Genomic DNA, 23,936 nt, shown 5'->3' with positions numbered 1-23,936 from the left:
CAATGCAAGGCCCACTGGTTGAAAAGTTATTTGTGGCCTGATGGGATAGACATAGTTCATTTGTTTCTGTATATAATGGAGACTGGGCAGCTTGTTTTCCTTTTGACCTTGATACGTATGGCTCTTAGAGATAGGCACTATGTTCAGTTCTAATGACTCATCTATACTTGCTTTGGTTTTCTCTGACATCTTTATTTAATTGGCTCTATTTTGTTTGTATCACTAACTTTACACTGATTTTGAAACATAACTAGTATATGCAAATCTACAAATTTAGGCTTAATCCCTAGATCTCCTGATTCCTAATCTCTTACCTTCCATCATCCAATTCAATGTTTTCTTACTTCGTGTCCCCATACCTGACTTCCTCTGTTCTATATGTGACTTTGATTTTCTTTCTCTGTTCTTTTCACAATTGTCCTTAGCCCACTAAGCCTTCTACAATCCATTGCCAATTTCCCTCAAAGGACTGTGCATGAGGAGCTCACCCTCCACCCATTAGATAGATTCTCCTAAGACCCTTTATGCTGTGATGAATTAACTGGGCCTTGAACTCTTAGTCTGCTTGCCCATGGAAGAAATATCTTCTGAACTGATTTCAAATACACTAGACTCATTAAAGTACTTGAACAAATTACCCTAGAATCTCCCATAATAACCACACACCTCAGGGGGATGAATAATATTATCCATATGTTATAAGAGGAAATACTGAGTCAAAGAACACAGAGAGAGGTGCAGATTCTATTTCTTTGTGAAAATTATCTTGGTTTCGGGGTTTTAGATGACTTAGATGGATGAATCCCTCTCAGCTTTCCATTTTATCAGCGCACTCAATTATTGTAAGAAGGGTTTGATGAAGTAATTTTGTTATCCTAATTAAAAGATATATTTCAGATATCACATTTCAGAATACTCAAAAAAGCACAGACTGCAATGCCAACTCAATAATGTAATGATTTACATTTGTATCTGCCAAAATATTTTGTAGTTAAGCATAGACATGTATATATGTGCAATCTAAATTTTTATAGAATGAATACCTGCATAGCCACTTTCTCTTTATGCTCAAATTCTGACAGTGCTTCAAAGACTTGCTCCACTGTCCTTGAAATGTGAGTAGATTATTGGTAATCACATTCTCAGTTAATTTTCAGAACATTTCATTTGTATTCTTCTTGTCTTATGTATCATCTATATATGCATATGTGTATGTAGTACGGATGTATTCACTAACTATACCTTCTTTCCTTTTCAAGCTTTGATGTGTGTGCTGACTTGATGAATTCCCAAATCGTTCTCCCACAAGACTCTGTGTTATTACATGACTGTAATTTCAGTGCAGTTTATTAGTAAATGACTGAACAAATGAACAAGGAAGTGATTCAATGAAGTCATTAAGATCATTTAAACCAGGAGTCAAGTTCATCGAAGTCACCTGGTGTAGAAAAGAACAGTAAAGTATTTCATGTTCTCTAGATTAAGCAAGGGCCCATGAGGTTTGGAAAGCCAGAGCAACTCGGGACAGATAGTTTTGTCCTGACTTTAGGCTGATAATATAACAACTAGCAAATACCTAACAAAAATTAATAATAAGACACTTGCTGTGCTTAAACCATTTTATCCTCAGGGGAAAAGCTTGAGATGTAAAAATTAACATCTTTGAGACTTGATACCCTATGAGCATATATACAGGGGGAGGAAATCCCCCTCAGGAACAGTCAGGAACAGGAGGGGAATAAGGGGAAATGGGAGGGAGGGAAGAATGGGAGGATACAAGGGATGGGATAACCATTGAGATGTAACAAGAATAAATTAATAAAAAATTTAAAAAACATCTTTCTAAAAACAAATAAAAAATTCAGAACTCACAACCAATTTTAATGCCCTACATGAGGCTGTTTATTACCTACCTCTGAGTCTAATGTCCATGCTTGACTCATTAGATGACACTATGGGACCAAGGATTCTGATCTATATAATGAAAATTTAGACCCAGAGATTTTGATGCAAAGAGAAATACCAAAATTATTTAACTTATGATTTTCCTTAGGATATTATGAGTAAACAATATCAATTAAGCTTTCTTCAAAATGCATTTGTGTTCTAGATTCAGAGTTTCACTATGTAGCCCAACTCATAATCCTTCTACCTCATCCTCTCCAGTAGCTAAAAATAGGGATGCATACCACCACACCTGTCTTCAGACTTACTTTAAGTGGTATCTTTGAGTATGCTCTGTGTAAAATCTGTTTAGATGAATAATTTCTATCACCTTTTATTGCATCCCCACAGTATTTCTGGAGATACATATGCTTCCCACTTTCTAAAACAAGAATCTAAGTCTCAGAGCGATTGAATGACTTGGTAAAATTTCTCAAAGGAAAGGACTAGAGAGGCAGCTCCATGGGTAGCACATTTTTTGTACAAACATAAGAACTGTGTTTGATTCCCAGAATCCACTTTTTAAAAAAGACACTGTGATGATATATGCAGAAAATCCCAGTGTTCAGGAGAATGGGCACAGCTGCATTGCTAGGACTGCCTAACCAGCCTTCTTTTCTTTTCTTTTACATCCTGACCACATTTTCCTCTCCCTTTTCTCCTCCCAGTCCCTTTCCCCACCTCCTCTCTTGCCTCTATCCATTCCTCCTCATTTTCTCCTCAGGAAAGGACCAGTCTCAATAGATATCAACCATCCATGACATATCAAGATGTAGTAAAACTAGGCATTTGCTCTCCTATTAAGGCTAGACACAGCCACCCAATAGGAGGAGAGGGTCCCAAAGGCAGGAAACAAAGTCAGAAACAACCCTTTATTCCACTGTTATGAATCCCAGAAGAAGATCAAGCTACACAATTGTTAGCATATGTGCAAAGAACCTAGGTCAGTTCCATTCAGGCTCCATGGTTGGCAATTCGGTCTCTGTGAACCCCTATAGTCCCAGATTAGTTGATTCTGTAAATTTCCTTGTGGTGTCCTTGACCCCTTAGGCTCCTACAATCCTTCCTGCCTCCCTTATGCAGGATTTCCCAAGCTTTGCCTAATGTTTGGCTGTGGATCTCTGCATCTGTTTCTATCAATTATGAGTGAAGCCTCTCTGATGACAATTGGGCTACATGCCTATCCATGAGTATAGCATAATGTCATTAAAATAATTTAATTGTTGGTATTTTGCCATTTGTGTTTGGTTCTATCGTGGGTCTTTGGGCTATCCACCTTCTGGCTCCTGGCTCTGTGGTCAGAGGAGGGCTCCATATCATGGCATGGCCTCAAGCTGGACCAGTCATTGGTTGGCCACTCCCACAATTTCTGTGTCACCTTTGCCCTAGCATATCTTGTAGGCAGGACAAATTTTAAATCAAAGGTTTTGTGGCTGAGTCGGTGTCCCAGTCCCTCCACAGGAAGTCTTACCTGGTTACAGAAGATGTCCTTTTCAGGTTCAGTATCCTAGGAGTCTGTATTAGTAGGGATCTTAGCTAGCACACACACACACACTACTGAAATGAACAGTAAAGAAAAATAAATACAAGTCATCTAACTCAGTCCATCTGATTACTTTTACCAACTGTGCTTCATTTTTAAAAGAGAATAAAAATCTTCCAGATTACCAGACAGTCTTTTAGGTGCTTGAGGATATAATGTATAATCCTGAAATTATCTTTTGCATATGTTATTCTCTAATATTTTTAGATTTGTCTACTATAATAAAAATCTCTATTTGTAGGAAGTTTGAAAGTTATCACATCCTTAATGTGAAAAATCTGTCCCCTAAGGTCAACTTCCCTGCTTCTATTTAGCATAGGAATTCTTTGTTAATTCAATTAGAAAGGTTAATTCTCTTTCAAAATATGATTCATTTAGACTTCAATCCAAACCTACTTGAGAATTTCTCTTTTAGTGACCAGTTAGAATACTAAAAGGGTGGTTTTATTGTGAGAAGACAGTGGAACACTAGTTCATTGGCAGAGCATCTATGAGGGTAGGGCTGGCAATGCTCTTGACCTTTAGCTTCATCCTTTCATTGCTCCCAGGCTTCAATATCCCCCTCACAGCAGCATTTGACATAGTACCTCTTTTCTAGAGTTACACCACACATAATTCTTAGCATGTTCTCAGTTCTCGAATTCCAGCCACTCCATCCACAGCACTCAGGGTGACACAGGAATATCTCCAATTTCCTCCTCATCAAGTAGTAGCCAAGAAAAACTTGAGGCCAGCCAGCTGAATCCTTTCTTCTGTTTCTGTTCCATTCTGGCTACCCTTTAATGAGACAGAGTACCCTACAAGCCTAACTTTTCTCAGCATTCCAGACTGGAAATAGAACATACCTCTTTTGGCTTTCAGAAACCAAATATCATTTTTCACGTTGCTACAGTCTGAACCAACTAGGGTTCTGTCTCTTGATATTTAAAGAAAAACTTTTTATATTAAAAGTTATCCAGTATTTCTCTAAACCAATCCTAGTTCTTATATGTCCAACAATCTTTGGCTTTCAGATCATATATGATCTCTTATGTATTCACTAACTTGAGTCAGAAAAACAATTCATTTTTGTATCCCAAGGAACACCTGAAAACTGTGTACAGAAAAAATATGCAGCTGTTTTATATGCAGGAGAATAAAACTTATAAGGCATGGAGATGCATGAAGGGCTGTCTAAATACTTTCTTGTATTTACTGTGTATGAATAACATATGTTAATATATAATAAGACTCTCTCATCTTTCTCATGTATCCAGTTGATCAAGCTCAATGGAAACCTGAACGTTTTACTACAGAATTCATTTATTTATGTATTTCTTTTATAGGGAAGCATATGAACATATATCTATCTATATCTATATCTATATATATCTATATATATACATATATATACATATATATATATATATAGAGAGAGAGAGAGACAGAGAGACAGAGAGACAGAGAGACAAACACACATACACAGATACCAGTGTTTGCGTTTTTGACATGTATTTCTTATTATAAAACAAGGAGGTATGCATGTACCATGACATGTGTGTGGAGCACAGTGGACAGGTTGCAAGTATCAATTCTCTTGTTCTACTATGTAGGATCAAACTCAGGCTGTCTACCTTAGGAAAAATGTCTTTACTCTCTAAGCCATTTTGCCAGCCAGATACTAGTGTTTACTAACTGGTGAAATTCTATAGTCTATGGACCGTTTGGAATTGTCTGGATATTTATTTGTTCATTATTAGAAATATGTGTATGTGTATGTGGTATTTGCTTACAATGAGTGGAGGCCAGGGATACTGCTCAACATCCTGTAATACACAGAACACACTCAGCAAAGAAGTATGATATCTAAAGTGCCAATAATATTAAAGTTGAGAAACTTGGAGCTATAGAAACAATGCTGGATATATTCAAAGTCTTAAACACTGTTCTAGGTAGAGAAGAAACAGGGCCATTGCTTAAGAACAGCTTAATTGGGTGTAAAAGTCATTGTGTGTCTTCATATCTTAGAATTGTGGTTTTGTTTGCAGCTTAGAGGCAAGCCCAGTTCTTTATCAGGAAAATGCAGGCATTTGTTTGTTTTTGTTTTTGTTTTTACAGATTATTTTTTATCTTTCTAGTCATCTTTTATTTTTGTAGAAAAACCATCAGAACATGCATTTCTAAGTGAAGTTAGTTTTCTGGACAGAAACATAGTTCCCAATATTGATGACAAATTCAACAGTCTTAATCAGATTCAGCTTTGGTATGCTATATCAGTGGAAAGGGGTAATTTAGAATTTTGGCTCTTACTAGCAAGTTTATGTAATTGGCTACATTAAAGGTTAAATCCAAATATGATAGAAAATGCACAAGAAGGAAATTAGCATCTATCTGCCGTGTCTTCACGGATGTATCTCCCTATTCTTCTAATTCCAACATATTAACTATTACCAAGATCACAATTTCTAGATAAAGAATTTATATTGCATTATATGTGAGTTCATGAAAGATTTGGAGTTCTGGATATGAGTAGTGACTTATTCATGAAGTATATGTTTAAAGTTACTTACGCGATACATCAATTTAATCTCTTTGGCCACTAATAACTCACAATCATGTTAAGACTATCCTGATTTATACTTAGCAATGTTTCAAGTCTCTTCTGTAAAGCTTTTCACCCTGGAATGTGTGAGTGCATAAACTCACATGTTGGTCTTTGGAAATGCTTAGTATGTGTGAGCTAGAGATGAATTGGAAAGTGAAATGGCACATTAAATTGTGAACTCCTGGAACTCTTCTATTAAGAAAGCACTCCTAAAGATTGTGTGTTATATATACATATATATCTTTAACTTCTTGGAAATAAAAAAACAAAACAATTATCTGTTTTATTTGTTTCCATAATATCTCATATGTTAAACAAAGGAAAACTAGACATATTATAAGAAAACAGAAGTTTCTCAGAGAACAACTCTGTGGCACATGACAGCTTTCATTACCAAATTTTGGTAACCAGTCTCTTCAAAGCTCCTGAAAAACTTGCTAAATTAAAGTTGTCTAATTACAAAGTATGCAAAAAAAAAAAACAACCATCAGAATCACATAAAAATAATAACTAACATTTAAAAGTATAAAAGTTAAGCCAAAACTTTTCTATACTCTAATATGTTTTGAGTCTATATCAAATTGCTCAGGGTTTAAAGAGTCATGTTTTTTCTATGGAAAGGCAGTATCAGGGAGTCCTGTAACTAAGCTGCTAAACTCTGACACAATCAAGGATCCCATCAGTCTATTTCCTTTTCTGTCTGTTTCACTTTGCCTCTCTCGGCTTGTGTGTTTCTGTCTTTGCTTCTGATAGATCATTCTCCACTTTGTTTTTCTTTCTCTTACCACAATGTAAAATTAATGCGGTACAGATGCTCTTTGGCTTATAATGGGGTGATTTGCTGATGAAATCATCATAAGTTTTAGCTATCACACACCCATTATGAAACAGCTTAGGTGCAAAGAATGCATTACAATTATACATTGTTCATCTTTTCGATCATGTGGCTGACTGAGGACTGCAGCTCTCCAACTTTCCTCAGCAACAAAAGTGGATTATACTGGATGGAGAGACTGTTTAGAGGGTGAAGATTGACAGATATCTGCAAATTCCTCTCTAACTTGCCTAGTGAAATTGATGAGTTTCAGATTCAGTGAGCAATCTTGTCACAAAAGACAAAGGTGGAGAAAAATACCTACGGTGACTTCTGACCTCGACATGCATATGCAAACATGCATGCACAACTGTGTCCACACATGCCTACACCCATAGGAACAAGTTCATATACCACATGCTCACAACACAACTATCACACACAAACACACATACAGGGGAAGGGGAATATTGGGGATCATACCACATTCTCTTATAGGAAAAGACAAGTCTAAATTCAAAATATGGTTTCTATTGAATGCATATTGCTTTTGCACAATAATGTATTTAAAAATCCTAAATTGACTCATTTTAAGTCACAATTTTTGCTTACTGTATGTTGTTCTGCTGTTCTTATGTATTTCATCTATTTTTAATGTTTGAATAATGTTAGCTTAATGAAAAATATTTGCCAAGAATATACAGAGAATTCCATATTCCCTCACCTAGCTGTTGCTAATGCCAGAATATTACATTACACAGCACATGTCAAAATTAAGAAATCTAAGTCTGTCAGTTTATCGCTGCTAATTAAACATTGGACTTCCTTTGGATTTCTACAGTTTCCCAACAATTGTCCTCTTTTTGTTCCAGGATCCCATGCAAAGCCTCACACTGCATATTTAGCTATCACATTTCTCTGCATTCCCTGCAGAAACACATGACAATATGTCTCTTTCTTCCCTTGACTTTGTAAGAACATTGATAGTTCTGAGGAGGATCGGTCCCATATTTTGTACAGTATTCCTGTTGTTTTCACATGATTAGAATGGGGTCATAGACTTGAAACTTTCCGAGGAGGATAAGGGCCTTTCTTATTGCATCATAAAAGGAGGCATGCTATGCAAATCACTTGTCACTCATGACATAGCCATATGTTTTAATACTTATGAATTCACACTGCCTCTAATTCAAAAAGGAGGGGAGGAAATGCCTTATATTACTTCACTAAAATATTAAGATTCCTTCAACCTTTACTTAAGTTGCTTTGATCTATCCTAATATATGACTGTGTCTGGCACACAGAACTTTACCTAATATTCTTTGATGAAGAGATTAACTATCTCTTTATCTGAGTCCACTCTCATCTCTCATCTATGGATAAGGGGACCTGAGTGGGTTAAAAAAATTGTAAGCTGCCTAGATGGTAACCACTCGACAGTTCAACCACTCTTTATAGATCTGATATAGAAACAGTTCACTAAACTCTAGAGAACCACATAGTGAAAGGAGAGGCGCAACTCTTACAAGTTATCTTCTGACCTCCACCTGGATGCAATGACACACATGCCCAAACACATACATGTAAACACAATAAACAAATGATAAAATTTATAATACCTCTGAGGACTTGAGCTTGGTTCATTCCTGTAATAGCACTGTTGACATTAAAGCAGGAGAATAGGGAATTCAAGACAAGCTGAACTGCAAAAGAAGTATTCTGTATCTCAAAAAACCTGCTCCTTATTATGAATATGTCTCAAAGAACTGTGCTAAGATTTCATTTGGTTTTAATATTCAGTTCTGATGTTTTAAACAGTGTTAACAAGGTGAGAACTAAGTATTAGGGGTTAGGATATACAGACCTTGGAAAATGGGTATGTGCTTTATAATTACCATTAGAAAATCACTCCTTTCTTTAGTTGTTTGAAGATTTTCCTGCTGGCATCATTTGCCACTGCCTCCTCCTATTTCTCCTCCCCTCTTCCTCCTCTTCCTCCTCCTCCTTTTAATATCTTATTTTTTTAAATTATCTCAACCGCAACATTATCTTGAAGTCTCTGCCTAATCAAATGGAAAGAGGGAGCCATTTAAAAGTTGTTATTTCATTTATTTATGCATATTGTTTGAAGGGTTTTTGTGCTTTGCTCACAGGAGTGACTTTTATACAACCAAAAAAGAAATACAAAATAAAGTGAAAGGTTTAAAATCCCGAATTGCTTTATCTGCCTCTGTGGGGTGCTGAGGAGCACAAGATTGACCTGAGAAAACAACAGCATTTCTTAGTTCCTATTGTTTTTACATTGATTGCTAATCATTTTACACTCCTTCAGAAGGAAAGAAAGGAAATGACATGTTAGTCATTTTTCTTGATATTTGTTCACTAAGAAATTATTGTAGTGCCATTGAGATGACTCAGAGGATAAAAGAGCTTGTCATAAAGTTTGACAACCTGAGTTTTAACCCCAGAACCCACAGGGTGGAAGGAAATACCATACTACCATAAAGTGTCTGTTGACTTCCACACACACAGCATAGTATGGGACGGACACACACACACACACACACACACAATCAATCAATCAAATGCAAGTAGATGATAGATGATAGACAGATTGATGCATACATACATACATACAGATGTGAAAATCCAAAATTTTAAAAAAAGAAGGTTCAGATGGCCTTCCCTCTATGAGTAGGTCTAAACTTCAGATAATAGGTTCATGCAAGAAATATGAACAATTTCTAGTACTTAGTCTTCATTCAATTCAAAAAAACATAATGAAAACCATGACTGACAAGAAGTGCTTTTGCAAGGAATCAAACACCTGAAAATCAAGTTAAAAGAGAATTTAAAAGATAAATTCCTCAAGACAATTCAAACACTATAGTAAATTTGGCACTGGGTACTTGGACACAGGATTGCAAAGGAAAGGTTTCTTAAGATAAGCATTTGTGTTTTGAATTTCCCCTACTCGACTCTTTATGATAACAGCTTTCGTAAATAGCATAGCAGTTGAAACATTTATTATTGGAACAGAAATGCAATTACATGCAGATGTTGTCCTGTGATTCATTGCATTGTGCTCCATACATTTTCAAGCTGGAGGAAGAACAAGCAGGTCATCCAGTAAATGCTGCAGGCTGAGCTCCACTTACTCTCCTGACTTGCATTATCTAATCTCTGCTGTGAGTGTTGCCACAATCTAGGCCTCTGTGGCCCTTTCTGGCAGCGGGTTTCCTTGTGCAATTTCTTCAACTACCATCAAAAATTTCTTTCCATCCAACACAAATGTTCTTTACATAATCCAAACCTGGTTCTTTCTCCAACATTCCTGACCCAAGGCATATAAAATGACCACCACATTTATCTTATTTTTCCAAGTTTGTCATTGTTTTCGACTTTTTGTTTAGATGGATGTGAGGGTGTTTTTTTTTTTTCTTTTGGTTTTGCTTTTCAATGAATAAACTCTATTGATGGTGTACAGTGGTCAGAGGTATAAGGGGAAGTGTAATGGGAAAACTGTGGAACTATTTGAGTTGAGATGGACAATCAAGTCAGTAATGGTTATCATGGTATGCAGTACACTGGAGAAGACATTTGCATTGAACCTTAGGGTTGAGGTGTTACCAATAAGAATAGCTGATGTATCATTTTTTACAGCCACTGTTACAATGTATTGTGAATTCAGTGGTTCAGATATATCACCTTACAGTTGTCAGGGTCAGAAATCCCATACAAGTTTCATTGGCTCAAATTCAAGGTGTCGGCTGATCCCTATTCCTCGTGTGATTCTTCTTCTAGGAGAAAATCTGGTATCTGGCCTTTGCCAGCTTTTAGAGACCACCCAGATTCCTTGGATTGTAGCTCTTTCCTCTATCTTGGAGCCAGCAATATTTAGTAGATTGACATGCAAGATACTGGTTGGTACTTGAACATTATGTGAAGAGGCAGATAACTTAACAGCTACTCAGTCCGTAAGGCTGGAGGTCTCAGCAGTCCAGATCTGGGCTTACAAGCCTGGAGGATGCCTGGAGAGATGGTAGTCTTTAATCCACATTGTTCAGCAGAATCTTAAAGGTGATTCATTAACATCTTTACTTCTATGTATAATCTTAGTATAATTTCCCATATAGTACAATCTATTCACAGAGTGTACGAGTTAGGACATGGATAATTTTATGAAGTCAGCATTCTGCCTATTGCAGCAGAGTGCACATGTCAAACTGTGGCAACAGCACCTGCAAAGTTCCCTCCCATCTGAACATTATGAATATGTTGGAGAAAGAGGAGGAATTTCAGAACGAGCAGATGCTCTACTACAGTATTAGTTAGGATGCCTAGCTCAGGACAAGTTGAAAAAATAAACTCTGAGGCCATGGGAAGAAAATTACATTGCATTATAACTAAGTGTCTTAATCAATAATGAACATAAGCTTGTGCGTGCTGTTACAAGATATTGTTTTTATGTCCCAGTGACAGTATCCTATAAAGAATGGCAGCATCAGGGGAGATAATTCAGCTATTATTGTAATCCAGTTTCTAAAGAGGATGATATTTGTCCCCCTGCGATATTTGATGATGTCTAAAAACATTCTTATAACAAAATAGGGGCACAACTGGTAAGTAGATGTCAGAGATGCTATTGTTTTAAGTAGTTTACAATATATAGGATAGACCTACAACAATGAATTATATAGCTCAATAATGATGACATAATCAAGTTGATCTAGGCAATGGGTGCCACTGCCTTGCAGTAAGACTGAGGGTAAAAATATTGCTTAGAATTGGTCATCATCAAGATTCAGAAGTATTTGGACATTCATCCATGACTATGCTCCACTTTTAAAGAGTTTCATCAAAAGGAAGATTCTGTGGCTGCCTATGAAGCACATTGAATTAAAGCCTAAGAGTCTGTGGAGACCATTAGGGGAGGGGAAGAAAGATGACATGTGGAATCCTGTGCTTTCTTGCAGCAACCCTCAAATAATTAAACTCAAATAGAAGATATGAAAGTAGGGAAGTTTCTTGTAGGGGAGAAGAGTTTCAGTGGGGCAGGGAGGGTACAAGAACAGAATGGGGGAATGTGTGAAAATGAATAATGTTCATTATAGAAATTATGAAAACATCAAAGAATTGGAAAAAATACAGCATACAACCTCCACATGTGGGTATTGTGTTTATTAATGCACTCACTTTCACTTTTATAAGAAAAACTTTTGGTCAATGAATTCCTGTGCCTATTCACAGGATAATATAATTGGTAACCATTTGACAGATTGTAAAGTTTGAATACACTTTAGATTTTTATATTCATGACACTTTCAAGAATGATATATTATAATTCATTTTGGAATATTTTAGGCTTTTCATACAGTAGTAGTATTTTGACTAATTAAGTTTACTTTACTTAACCATTTTATTCACTGGAATTTTTTTAGAAAACATTGAGAAAGGAACAAGAATCATATGAAAATGTCCCAAATTGGACCCCTCCTGCATTCATAGCACTTGTAATCATTTTGGATATCTTTTTATTCTGAAGACTTATAATGTAGTGAATAGGGGTCTGTTTATAGCCCAAGTCTGTTTCCAAGTTTGACTGGCACACATAGTCACTTACGTATTATATATAGCTGTTATGGACCTAGGTTTCAAAAATGAGTTGAGTAGTTATAAAAGAAAAGTTTTACTGGCAAAAATTAAAAGTATTTATTTATTTTTGAGCATATTTATTATTGCTATCTACAGAAAACTTTTTTTCTGACCTCTGATCTACACCTATATCTTTGGAAATCTCTGCTTTTGCTTCTGATTTACAAACTTGTGGATCTAAGAAGCAGTATTTGGAAAGAACTTACCTTCATACTAGTGTTCACATGGTTAACTCCACAATATTGCTAAAAGATTAATTTCATGTGTTTGAATGTTTGTCTGCATGAATGTTTGTACACCATGTATGTGCTTTATGCCTATGGAAACCAGAAGAGGGCATTGAATTCCCTAAAATTGCAATTACAGATGGTTATGAGCTACTATGTAGTTGCTGGATACCATACCCAGGTCCTTTGCAAGAGTGGTAAGCTCTTAACTGCTGAACTCTTTCTCTAGCTCCCTTCCACCGTATTTATAATATATCCAAAGATCCTTTACAAATAAAAGTAGTAGGTTACCAGTATGCATTCATTTCACAGACTAGTGTTAGGTCATTATATTTTTTCTATCATATATATTCTGTACCTTTAAACCCAGTCTGCTATTTATCACTTTGGAACAAAAGCTCTTAAAATCATTTCATTCCCTACTCTTAAGGCCAATTTGAATTATAATATAATAATCTGATGTTTTAGTTATCCTATTTGTTTATCTTGTATTTATTTCATCACCCAAGTGAGTAGCTGGGATGAATTAAGTATGAAGCCTCAGAATCATATTTGAAACAATACTGGTGTTTTAAGGTAGGCAATGGTTGACTATATCCCATTGCACCCAAAATAAGAGCTGAATGGTGAACTCAAATGTAATAAATGGTTTTAGGTGAACCCATTAAAGTTTTAAAAGCTTCATGATTCACCAAGTCCCTATTTCCTGTCTCAGCAACTATAAAAGTCGATGTTGGAAACAGTGACACATTCACATATTTTCTGAGTGGGTATGGATAGACTTCTCTGTTGACTTGTGGAAACATGCAACATAATGAGAAATACACCTTTGTTCCTCTAAACCACCGAGATTTGGAGATTGCTTGTTACTCAGGCATAATCTCACCTATCCTGCTTGATACAATTATATTATTTGTTCTAGACAGTTTTATTAAAGCTAGAGACCATTATTATTCTCTGTGCATCCTTTTCCTGTATGTGTTTTTCATGCCCCCTTAAACATAGAACATGCCAATTAAATTTGTTTTTTTTTTTTTTGCAGAATAGTGAATTATAAATATTTTAATTGTCTTACCATAAGATCTAGGGTTTCAAAAAATACTTTTATACATAATCAATAAAAGCACACTTAGTATCCAGCTTTTTGTGAATTTTCAAGATGCTCTTTGATTGAATTGATCTTCCTCAACTGTTAGAAAAAGGACCTCCTCCCCTACTATATGGTCATAGGCTATCATGTCTCATCTTGGTAGCCTGCTTATTCTTTCTTTGAGTGACACCAGGCCTCACCACAAGGGGAGTTTGTCCAATATGGGGCACCAGAGTTCATGTTAGAGTCAGTCCTCACTCTCCACTCAACTGTGGAGAATGTCCTGTCCATTGGGTAGATCAGAGTAAGGGTTCGATGTTTACTACTTGTATTGTCCTTGGTTAGTGCAGTAGTTTTGAGCAGACCCGCTTGGTCATAGACCCAGGGGAGGGGAATAGGGTGAAAGGAAGAGGGGGGGGAGGAGCCGGAGGATACAAGTGATGGGATAACAATTGAATACAAATCTGAATAAATTAATAAAATAAAAAAAAGAAAAAGGACACCCTCATGATATGACTAATGAATCATATTTTACTTTTCTTTGGTATTTAATTTATTTGGCTCAGCTCAGAGCTACAAGGCTTCATCATGGTAAGATCAGCCTTTAGTTAGTTAAAATACTTGAACTATTCACAGTGAGAGTAGCAGGATGAATGGCATCCATTTAGTAAAATTCTTATATTTATGTATATCTTCCATGGAACACTCTTTGGTTATAGTTTCACATTGGGCAGTATAGATTGTAAATAGCTCCATGGTCAGCTTGCTTATATTTAGCCTATATATAACTTGCCTATAATTGTTTACCTAGAACACAGATAAGAGCTTGGGCTAAAAGAAGTATCAGTAGTATGTATAGACTTGTTGACATGCAATCTTATGAGTTAGTTCCAGACATCTCAGAAATGTAGAGCTATTTGGTTTTTGTTTTGCTTTGTTTTGCTTCACTTTCACTTTGTAGGTAGGTGAGAGTCATGGATTTTAAGCAACTTTCCCAAAAGTCACACATCCAAGAAGAGACATCAAAGCCTTTTCTGCCACTAACTCATTTGCAGCTCCTTGAATAGTGTGGCATACTTGGGGTGGAGCAGAAATAGCAAGCATTCCAGTGTCTGATGGACCAAGGTTTGAAATGTAGCTCAACTGCTCATTAGATATAAATCCTGAATTTCTAAAGTCTGTCCCCTAATATTTTCTTTAGACCACAATGGTATTTTCCACACTTCAAGTAAGTCCTATATTTTATTTACTTTCCCATAAGTGCAGTTTTGTTTTATTTTTTTTTCACACAGTGTAATTACTCAGCTGTACATATTCTCTAACTGAGGTCATATTTGGTTAGGTTGTATTCATGCTGCCTCAGTGACCCAGCTTTTCTCAAACAATTTCTTCAGTTTTCCAAACTGGAATTCACAGAGACTTATGTTTCCTCTTTGAAAGAAGCTACTTCAATATCCCAATTTCATCTTGAAGTTCTAATTTAATAATTATATTCTATAGTATTTGTGTTTAAAACCTAAACAGTTGTTTATTAAGAGTTTCAAGAATAAATTTGGAAGCCAGCTTAAGACATTTAAAGCTTTACCCTCCTCTGGGAAAAAGGCATTCTTTGTCTTGTAACAACATGTTAATAAATTCTAAAGTTCCTGCATAAACAGAACTTGCTTCAGCGAGAATTACGAGGACATAAAGACGGCAGGATCATACATAGACTATATTAATGAAAGCAATTTACCTGGCATGGCACCAAATTTTAAATATTAGTAAAAACCAAATAAAGAGGACACACTAATATGCCTTCCAATGGAGGAATCAAGATGGGTCTTAACTTGATATAACAAGGTTATATATCCTGTAAACAGGTAAAAAGTGCAATACTTTGAAAGTCATATATTTATAGTATTTTAAAACCCAAACTCGCATTTGATAAAAGTGCACTTCTGTTCTTGTTTTATGCTCTGTTTGGACATATTCAAATGCAGTCATCTTATCAATAAATTATGACTATAGAAATTTTTTTATTTTAATTAGTTTGCATATTATATTCAAACTTTCTGAACATATTACTATTTAAAATAAATTTGTGCATGGGAAAGTATCATTTTAATGTTCTTCTGTCTCTTAAAATTGATTTTAATTTTAGAAATGTTATTGGAGTTAATTCTAGAAGATCTGTGGAATGGGATTTACCACAAACTGATCCTGAGATTTTGGAGGGCTAATCACTATATCTTTCTGAGCTCATTTTATTATTGTGAAAAGGAAATAACACACGCTTTATAGCATTCCTATTGAGATAAGAAGAGTGATTGGCTTTGCCCAAAATGAAATGCTGTTCAAAGTTTAGTTATTCTTCTTGACTGTGCAATTAGTGAAATTCTTTGTGATCAGTTTGCATTGATGCTGGCTTCAGTGGCATGTCAACATCCATTCTCTCTCCTTTCTGAAGCAGGGAACCAAAACATCACTAAGGTATTTTTAATAAGGTTGTCACTATTCAAGGAGCAGTCAGCTGGCAGACACAATAAAAGCAAGTGGTTTTTTAAAAGGATCACTTATACTTATTAGACAGCCTTTATCTACATTAAAAGCATAGGAAAATCTTACATCTTTGCTTCTTATTATGTCGTTAATGGAATAGAATAAAATAAAAAAAGAATTACTACTTTACTAAGAGACAGAAGTACAGAGAAATAGTCAAGTATCAGAAAATCTACATGTATCATATTTTAAACTATATTCAAACTAGAGTTAGGCCTCTTCTATCTATATATTTCACCCAAGGATGTATTTCTCATCTTCTTAAGTCTGTAAAATTGCTTAGGACTTTTTATATACAATCATGCAAATTCACAAATCTTACATTTCTTCTTTGAATCCAATCAAATAATGTGCTAATATGTGGGTTAGGGAGGATTATTACTGCCAAGATATCATTATCTGATATTTCATCCATCTGAAATATAGTAGCAATCATTGCATCACAAAAACAAATAAACATCAAATGTTTATATTGTTTTATCTACTAAAGACCTCGGAAAGTTAAAAACGCTTAGTTGCTAGGCTCAAATAAGGCTGTCGTACCTTGTTTTGTGGAATTTTATTCTCTTCTCGTTTCCTTTATGTCCTATGTTTACTTATTGGAAAATAATCTCAAAATTAATTGCCCTATTTTTAAAACCGTGAAAAACAAATCATGGTATCCTATGCTTTGATTTTTCTCCCTGCAATGCCTTCGGATAATATAAGGTTGGTCACGGTGCATGATATAAAATACTAGCTGCTAACTCTCAGTTACACTAAAGGGGCCAATTTTTTCACACTGCCAGGGTAAAGATGATTTTAATTAAATCCCACAAATCCCTTTGTACTGCAACCAAACCTTCTGCAGCCCAACTGAGCTCTTCTGGCACATATAGAGTTAACTAGGTTACAGGGGTTCCTAGTTAACTTCTTTCACCAGGAATGCAATTCATGTTTACCTATATAAGGAAACCTGTTAGGCTGACCTGAGTTTGGCATATTTTTTTGCTCTAACTGAGAGGCATGTAAGCACACACCCTGGAGAGGGGGAGCGATTCCCAGCTGGACAGAGCAAGCTTCCTGAACGCCCCAGCCATTCAGCTGATCGGAGGCGAGGAGCAGAGCTCGTACTTGCCCCTGAGCAGCCTGCTTGGAGGACCCACAGGTTTGCTTCTTCCAGCTCCCAACTGAGGAACAAACATCAGATCCTGGGAAAAATGGGGAAGCCGGTGAGTCTTAATGCTCCCTCTCTCTGCTTGCTTCTGCTAAGGGGCACGCCTCAGTGCTCTCACCCAGGAAGCACAGGGAGAGGCATTGCTCAGCCTCTAACCCCAACAGCTCCTTCCTGAACAAACACAATGCTTAGCCCGGTACCTCCAGCCAACTTTCTCTCTGGGCTTTGCACACCAAAAATCTACCGAGGCAATAATTCTAGCACCTTACTCCTTCCTGAAAGGGTTTTTTTTTTCCACGCAAGAGTTTCCAGACCATCGTGAAGAGCAAACTTTCTCATCTTTCTTGCGCTCTGAAACACTGCAGATGAGTTTGGGGGTGTTTTGAAAGGAACTCTGCCGAGTCCCAGAGGAAGTAAGAGTAAATCTAAGAGCGATTCTTAAATCCACAGGCAGGGTGATAGTCTGCAGAAACAGAATTTGTCATTTTAAAAAAGGCAGTCTGAAGGTATCATTTTTCATTCACGGGGAACAAAATACTTGTATCCTGTACATGTAATAAAGGACACCTTCTGAGACACAGAGGAGAGAAAGAAACAGAGCAAGCTCCTTTGTTCTAGACAACATATAGAAATTCACTTTTGCATTTTGACAAGTAGCATGTGCCTGTTTCTATATAAGGTGCAAGTGATGAATAAGGCGTATGTCAAGGGCACTGTGGTCAATTGAGTTAAAATTTGGCTGTGCTCTATACATATATAAAACTCTGAGTCTGAATGTAATTAAATACGGGAATGTGAAAGTGCTTAGCAAACTTACAGGGACATTTTAGTTATACTTGGAAATTGTCAATTATAAAAGGCAACTGGGAAAGGAATTGTGAATAACCTGTTTTCACCAGTTCTGATGCATAGGTAAAAACTTTAAAATGAAAGTTACTTTTTTTATACTTGTCAAAATTGATTTGAAAGTACAAAATTGTAAATTTGTAAATTGTAACATTTATTTTTGCAAGGCAAGGTGATTTACTGAATTGATAGTTTTGTTAAGTGATGTGACTGCTCATCTTTCAAAGGAATATTTAATCCTAAAAATTTGTGTAGGGGGATTGTGCTACTGATGGCAACAGGTGGCAATAAGGACCTGTTGGCAGATTTGAGATAATGAGAAGTTAATTTCCTAAATTAATATAAATAATAAATAACCAGTTCCAACAGCTTCGAAAGAATGAGCACTTTTTGTTTTTAATTGAAAATCATATTCTACTTTTCTCATTGTAGTAAGGCTATTGGCTTAATACAGACTGCATCTGAGTATTCATAAGGGCAAAAGCTCTGGACCATTTTACTTGGGGTCCTGACTCTAAGCAGAACAACTATGCTTCACAACACAGTTTAAATGCTTTCTCACTGACATGAGAAAGAAGTGGGGAAAAAAGAGTGTATCATATGGGAGACATGTTATTGAATAAAATTCTAAATAGCATGAGCAGGAAGGGAACAATGCAAATGTTTAAAGTTTGTTATCTGCAGAGTGCTGCTAGAGAAAAAAGGGGGAGAGTCCTAATATTGTGCTGCTATCAGGGGGCGTGAGTCACCCAGGACACACAGAACACTATTTTAAAATGTATGCTTAATAACAGATGGTTTAATACCAGGTTGTCTCACCATGCTGCCAATGAGCTGGCCCCAAGCCAAATCTACTGGCATGCCTACCCTTTTTCTTGTGAGTTGATGTGTACATTGTTATTACATACTGATTACATTAACAGCCAAGGAATATATAACCAGGAAGATATAAAAGTCTCCTGGGCCACAGAGGATGAGGGTCCCTTCATAAAGATTCTGGATTTCATACTTAGAAGCCTCCCTGCCAGTGATATCGGAGTTGCTACAAGTGATTGGCAGTACTAGCTGTAGAATATATGCATCCCAGGCTCCTCCCAAGCTCACTTAGGGGTAACAATACTGATTATGGAATGGGACACTTTGGCATTATCAGAGTTCCATGTGGATTTCTTCTTGAAGATTAAATTCATTTAGTGTCCAAATAATCTTTAAATATAAGACAGTTAGATGCTATATTTTTACGTTAACCCCTCTAAATGACTGGTGCTATGTTCTGGTGTGAAGCATGCAACTGTTTAGCAGGATCTTTAAAACTATGAGATGATAGTAGCTTTCCTACAATGTGACTCCCGCCCCGCCCCCCCCCCCCCCGCCAAAATTCCCAGTCTGGCAGGCACAACCATTTCTTCTGAGATCTTTGATATGTTCACGAGTTGCAACTTCCTGAAAGAAGTGTGGTATGCATCCTATAATGTATACTTAGCTACAAGCTTACTAATGGCTGATGGATTGGGATTCTTTTTGTATGGTATCTGGTTATCTAAAGGCACATTCTTTAAATAAAAGCTGGCCAGTAGATGGGCTGCCTACCACTGCTTATCAGTGTGCTGCAGACATGCCTATTTGTTTATGTTTCTTGGCATCTTGGGCAGTAATCTGGATTTGGATGCATCATGCTTTAAAGATGATTTCTAGACCTCTGTTTTCCCAATATACTGCACAAATTTGATCATTTTGTACACTTGATATAATGTGTAAAGGAAAGGAAACTGCCAGAGACAATCCAAGCCCATGATACTGATGAATCAAATCAAAATGCTATAAATTTGTTAGCTTTAGGAGTCAAAAAAAAGTATCACAGTTTTTATTATCTTCCCTGAGATCACTGGACTTTTCAAACCCTGTCTATGCTATTTATTTTCAGATGGATGTTGTATATATCCTCCTTCTCTCTGTGTGTATGTTATTCCAGGCTTAATGTTTTTTTCAAAAGGTAATGACAGTTTTAGTCTATATATTATGTTATGTATAGTATATGTAGTATACATATTATATATCTGTATATATAATTCAATTATTACTTCTCTTATCATTTTTCAAGTTGGTGTTTGGTTAGGATTCTCCTAACATCAATGTAGCTTAGCCAAAGAGCAATGAACATAAATAAAGCACAGACTTTAAAAGGCGGTGCACGCCTGTAATCCTAGCACTGGGGAGGCAGAGGCAGGTGGATTGCTGTGAGTTCGAGGCCAGCCTGGTCTACAAAGTGACTCCAGGACAGCCAAGGCTACACAGAGAAACAATGTCTCAAAAAGAAGCAAAAAATTTCAGTTATTTATTAAATTAGAGTTCCTTACTTGGACAGAGCACCAAACTTGGTACTAAGCTCTGCCAGCCTTGTGATCTTTGGTGAGCTTTTTGTACCTTCTTCTGCCTAACATTTGATATCAATTACCTTTTAAAATATTTTGTATTATTAATTCCCGTAGCATTCATTCAGCAAATATTTATCAAGTGTTTTCTGAAGTCCTGTGTTTTGCACTCTGAAGGAAAGGCATGTTATAGAGAAATATGAACTTTTACTGTGTCCTTTGCAACAGATAACAAGAACCATGTAAAGACAATCTCATAATGTGATTTGTATCCAGCATGTGAAATGTAGTTCATTATTGAGTCATTTATTCACTAAATTATTTTTTGCTGATCAGTCTTTAAATCAGAACTTCTTCTCTAAAGATGTAGCACACTGTGATGCACTGGATAGTTAACTGGCATGGTAAGATTATTTGAATAACCAAGTAAGGTCCAGGTAAGAGGATACCAAGGAGTTTCATATGCTGACAGAAGAAGGAAAGCACTAGAATCTCCCTGCAAGGCACCTCTAAATGACAGAGTACTTGATGGTAGCACTTTTGTTAATATATTTACAATACCACTATGTCATTGAGGTTGGGTTCTTTGGTCGAGTGTTTGATTAGCATGCATACTACCTTGGATTCCATTTCCAGCATAGCAAATAAAAAATGACTGTTCTCTCTTGAGTTGTCAGGATTTCTTAGGGAACCACACAGACAAGAGACATTTCTAGAACACTAGGTACTTCAAGAACTTTGGATAGTGGCTCAGCTCCACTGGGAGTCATTAAGGTAGGAGTTTTAGTAACAGTTCTTGTGAAGTAGACAACAGCAGCTGTTGTGATTTTTAACACAATGGAACTCATACTGTTGTGACTTTTAACCCAACAGAGCTCATATGTTAATTTTCATTTTTAAAGAAAAACAAAAGTAGACTACAGAGCTCTGGGGAATACTGCATTCTCTGCTATGCCTGGTACTTAATAACCTCCTCTGCGTTGAGGATACCTTGACTTGTGTGTGAAGGAGTATGCTCACAATCTCTTGTGGGTTGCTCTTCACTTGTTTCAATTTGAGACAGAAATGAAATTAAGCAGAACCTTCTCATTTTGACAGTTTGAGTTTTAACACGTGACAGAATTGGGATTTTTGTCAAAGAGCTTGAGCCAGGAAATGTTGTATTATTTATGGGTATTGTTCTGCAACAGAGGCCTTGGATATTTAAACCAAAATTATCCTCCCCTGAGTATCTAATTATACATTTATTTATATCCACACTAACGTCCTCATCATGTCTTGCCTTAGGGAACAAAGCAGATATAAAGTACAGGAGAACAGATAACACATTTATTCCAACTTGGCTTAAAGTTGTGAAACAAAATAATGGTAGTGTTTCCCACATTTCTTCTGAAGCTGCGAATGATGGGTTGGGCCATGTGATTTGATTACTTCAGCTATTGACAGGTATATGGATAGGCATTTTATTAAACATTATATATATATATATATATATATATATATATATATATATATATATATATCAAAATGGTCATGTCTGTGAACACATGTGATATGATGCTGGGCATGAAGTCAGTCAATACATATTTGTTGGTTCTGAAATGAATGTGGTGGATTAGGTATCTTCCATTAAATAATTATAGGACTGAAAAAGTGGAAGTAGACATACATTGATGACCCACTTAACCTATTTAAAAATCGTGGTTCAGTGACACATGAGGACTCCTAATGTCTGTACCAGGTTATTTTGCCTTTTGTATTACCTGTGTATTATCAGGGTTCTCTAGAGGAACAAAATTGATAGAATGATTCTATTTATAGGATTATGTCTGATTAATACACTTATTATATATTATATTTATTACATGTATTTATTTATTAAATAAATAGATATGATTTATTAGAGTGGCTTATAGGCTGTTATCCAGCTAGTCCAAAAATGTCTGTCTACCAATGGAAAGTCAAGAATCCAATAGTTGTTCAGTCCAAAAGGCTGGATATTCCAGCTGGTCTTTTGTATATGCCAGAAACCTGAAGAAGTAGGCTCTAATGCCAGTGAAGTAATAGATTTGTTAGTGAGAGCTAGAGAAAGCAGACAAAGAGAAAGCAAGCTTCCTTTTTCTATGTCCTTTATATAGGTTGCTAGCAGAAGGTGTGAACCACATTAAAAGTATATCCTCCCATCTCAAAAGATCTATGTTAGAGGGTGTATCTTTCCATCTCAAAGATCCAGATTAGAAGTGGGTCTTCCAACTTCAAATAGTTTAACTAGGAATAAATCCCTCACAGGTATCCACAAGTCTTGGGGTTTAGCTAATTCCAGGTGTAGTCAAGTTGACAACCATGAACAGCCATCGCACCCTGTAAGGTTTTCTGTTTAAGACTCTTTATCTAAAGATTTCTATAATAGTCTATGTTATCTGCTTACAGATTGCTACCTGTGAAGGCTTTCCCCCCAAATCACACATTTTATAATGAAGAAAAGTGTTTGCTTTGTGTTTATCAGTTTAATAGCTCGAAAGTTTTCCATAAGCAGTAACAGGAACTACTGGGTTAGAAAATTCATTGGGAAAAAATAACAATTTTTTCTTTAAAAAAAAAAAAAAAGAATGTCTTCCTGGCTTCAGTAATGATTTTTCAGTTGTTTCTAGGGTTGTCTTTTCTCATGGTATGATACCTCCAAGGTCATCCTTAGTCCTCATGTACCACACCTCATCCTAGCAGAAGGAAACATTTAATCTGATATGTTGCCCAAGACAGGAGTTTGTCCCATGATCTGACATGCCCTAGCAAGACTTCTCTCCTTATTAAGGCAAGTGGGATCCATATGGTGGATGAAGAAGTGATAGACCTTCACCAGATGTGGATCAAGTGCTCCTATATTAGAAATATTTTCGCTGAATTTCTGACACCACCTCTTGTAATTATATATCCTTAAGAAACGAATCTAATTTGTAATAGAACTACTTTATGCTACAGTTATTGAATGCACTTTTTAGATATATTTAAAATTGTATTTGCCTCATCTGCATACATAAAATAAAAACTATAGATAAGATAAACCTATGTAGTTTCAGATTCCAAGTGCAAAGAGAATACTCATTGTCTGTCCATTTAACAATATTTATGACTTTACAGACTTAAGTGGAACCTGGATTTATGTA

The 23,936-nt window shown here is 36.1% G+C and overlaps 1 protein-coding gene across 2 annotated transcripts in view; it reads left to right on the top strand.

Annotated features, from left to right (window-relative positions):
- Positions 1 to 17,418: 17,418 nt before the first annotated feature.
- Mid1 (midline 1) overlaps positions 17,419 to 23,936 on the top strand; it is a 351,166-nt gene continuing 344,648 nt past the window's right edge. Inside the window, exon 1 of one of the 2 annotated variants that reach the window (XM_051141312.1) lies at positions 17,419 to 17,609. The gene's annotated coding sequence lies outside the window, so the exon portion shown is untranslated. The remainder of the gene's footprint in view (positions 17,610 to 23,936) is intronic. The other variant, XM_051141306.1, reaches the window with a different exon arrangement.

Source organism: Acomys russatus, chromosome X (genome assembly GCF_903995435.1).
Source record: "Acomys russatus chromosome X, mAcoRus1.1, whole genome shotgun sequence".
Classification (NCBI taxonomy): Eukaryota; Metazoa; Chordata; class Mammalia; order Rodentia; family Muridae; genus Acomys; species Acomys russatus.
Note: the sequence above shows the minus strand (reverse complement) of the source record. Positions and strands in the feature narration are given on the sequence as shown.